The sequence below is a fragment of the Pinus tabuliformis genome, chromosome 8 (genome assembly GCF_031772625.1).
Source record: "Pinus tabuliformis cultivar Carrire ecotype Pingquan chromosome 8, CPIR1, whole genome shotgun sequence".
Taxonomy (NCBI): Eukaryota; Viridiplantae; Streptophyta; class Pinopsida; order Pinales; family Pinaceae; genus Pinus; species Pinus tabuliformis.
The window spans coordinates 964,194,898-964,198,013 of record NC_142294.1 but is presented as its reverse complement, the minus strand read 5'-3'; positions in this window follow the sequence as shown (position 1 = coordinate 964,198,013).

Genomic DNA, 3,116 nt, shown 5'->3' with positions numbered 1-3,116 from the left:
TCCAATGGTTAACCAAATTGAACTGGGATTATTACTGGGCATACTTGGTAAAGCCACACAGCCAGTGGATGACTATTAAGTGTATCATCAATTCGGCTGAAAAAATGGCACTAGCTCTTATCAATTCTATTTTCTCAGCTCAGCTAAAAGCGGAAGTCAGCCAGCCGACTCTTCTCAAACAGATGCTGCATGTGTGCGATTTCAAGGACCAAATACAGAAGTAGTTTAATTTTAGATTCAATTTTAGCTTTAATTTTGTTTTATTTTCCTAAAAAGAGGACGGTCATTTAAACCGCATCCTACATTTTCGTAATAATTTATTTTTAGAATTAGTTAGTAGTATTTAAAGCCTTCTCATGCATTTAGAGAAGGGTCCTGAAATTTATCAAAAACTTATCCCCAGAACATGCACTTCTGTACCCTCTGAGGAGTTTTTGATGAATGAATGGAACATGATTTATTGATGTTTGCATTTGATATCTGATACTGATGTTGCACTTTTGTACTCTTAGTGTATATTTGATCAAGAAGAGATAAATCGTTATCACTTGAAGCTCATGAATAGAACTAGTTATAAATGGTATTTCTATCTCTTAACTATTTCTGCCTTGTGTTAAAGTGATTTCCAGTTCAGTTATTTATATATTAATGTATGAATGCCTGAGTTATCATTTGGCACTTTTGTACGGTGATAGCTATTTATTTATGCTTAGTGTATGAATAGCTCATTATGCAATATGTTTTGCACAACTGTTTCGTCTAACTTTTTATACGAAGTGGTTCATCTTTATTGAATTCTTTTCTCATGGCATTTGAATGATCTTTATTAGTTGTTGTCTGAAATCATTTTAGATCGCATTGAAGAAAGATTACACCCCGGGTTAGTGTAGATTTACATATTTCTGTCATTAGAATATAATTTCGTTATTATTAGATTAGAATTAGAGTAGAAGTATTCCATTTAGAAACTGTTAAAAATAAAAATATTCATCTTTCTCACACACACACACATTGAAATTGGGAAACTGGTCCCATATCCCCAGTCAGACCCGCTATACCAAACGGAAAAGGAGCTACCAACCAAGGTCCGGACTGGGCGGGTATCCCCCTTGTTGTAGACCCGATTTTCAGGGCTTCAACATATTTGGTGGTAGAAGGAGGGCCCCGAACTCTGAATGGCAAGCAAATATAAATCTAAATACCATTCTGAGAGTAAATCACCCTCACCATCTCCTCCGACTTCTCCATTGCATTCAGAAACCTTAAATCCAGAGTTAGAAGTCACTAGATCAATAGCTGCTGCTACAAACCCTGACATTTCAGAACAATATACTATTGAACCTCCTGAAGTTGAATCTTCGATTCACAAACTTCAGCGATTTTCTATATCTCCTCAGAAATCTGATAAATCTTAAGGTAGCGTGACTTCGCAATATAATCCTGCTCATCCTCTCACCAGGTTAAAGAGCAAAAACTTTTGTGTTCAGCCAACCGAATTACCTCTACCTACTAGGAAGAGAGCAAGGAAGTCTCCTACAGGGTTCGATAGTGAGACTCTTTCATCATCATCATCCATCTCAACCTCTTCACCGCGAAGTCAACCATCCACTCCTCCACTTCAGATCATCATCCATCAGCCTATTGCAACTTCCTCAACTCCTTCTCAAACATCTGGGGTCATAATATCCTCATCTTGTCAACTGCAGGGATCATCTTCTGCACTTTCCTCTGTTAGTAGTTCAACAATGGCCCAATCTCCATGGAATAACCCAGGGGCAGTCTTAATGCTTGCACCCTTGAGTCAGATATCGACCCATCCTGAAAAATGGCTGCCTAAGTTTAACCCCGAGGCAGGCATGCTAGCAGAAGAGCATATAAATAACTTCATGTTATCTATAAATCTCAATGGAGTTGTTAATGAAGATGCTATTGTTCAGCTTTTTCCTTATACTCTGCAAGGAACGACTGGATCATGGTATTTCTCATTACCATCTGGATCTATTACTAGTTGGGACATCTTCCAGGAACAATTTCTGACCAAGTTTGGTGATGACAGGTCTACAGTGACACTGATCAACGACTTGTCTAACCTTAGGGCTGAGTCAAGAGAACCCATCAAGGATTTCAATTTACGTTTCAATAAAATCTTAAACAAAATACCTACTGCTTCTCAGCCTAGTGAAGAAGTGCGAAGTGAATGGTACATTACTGCTTTACCATCAAACTTAGCAATATTTGTTGATAGGGCTAACAAAACAACCTTAGTTGAAAACATGAAAGAAGCAATGGCAATAGAGAAACGTATTACGGCCTTAGAAAAGAAAAACACGATGGAACAATGAAAATCTAAGAAGGTTTCTTTCAAAGAAGATCCCAAGAAAAAACAACCAAAAGATCCATTTGATTTAGAAGGATTACAAAAAGTTTTGAAGACCATGTCTAACGAAATGGTCGACATCAAGAAACAGGTAGCAGAAACTTCTTCTAAAAAGCCATACAAGCCTTTTAAAAGAAATCCTTCAACCGATTCCAAACCCTCTAACGCTATTTCAAATGCTGAATCAGAAGAAGAAGAAGAGGAAAACACTACTAAAGAACATACTGATGAAGAAGAAGTTGTAGAGTTACAAGGTATGTGGGATTTTATCCTCCCAAATGAAGAGGATCAGGAGGCATTCCCGGTTAGTACGCGTAGCAGAAATCAGCTTGATCCTCCTCAACCTACACCTAAGCCAAAGAGTGCAAGATCAATGACTAAGGATAAAGTCACAGCCAAGAAAACATCACCTAAAGCGACTCAAACCAGCCCAGTCCAAACAGACACATCTACTCCATCTAAAACGCTAATCATTTTGGATGAAATGGAGTATAATATCGTAGAAGACATGAAAAAGACTACGACCAATATTACTCTTTTTGAATTGATCAAGTTAAAACACCAGCAGAAAGTACTTTTGAAAGAATTACATGCTGTGCCAGTTGCACCTTTACCAGCTGCTGTAATCTCTCAAGCTTCCCATGATATGGGAAGACCTCCAACTAGTGCGATTAATAAAGTTGATCCAAACGATATCGCATTAATTGGAGGGAGATCGAGATCGCATACTCCCCCATTT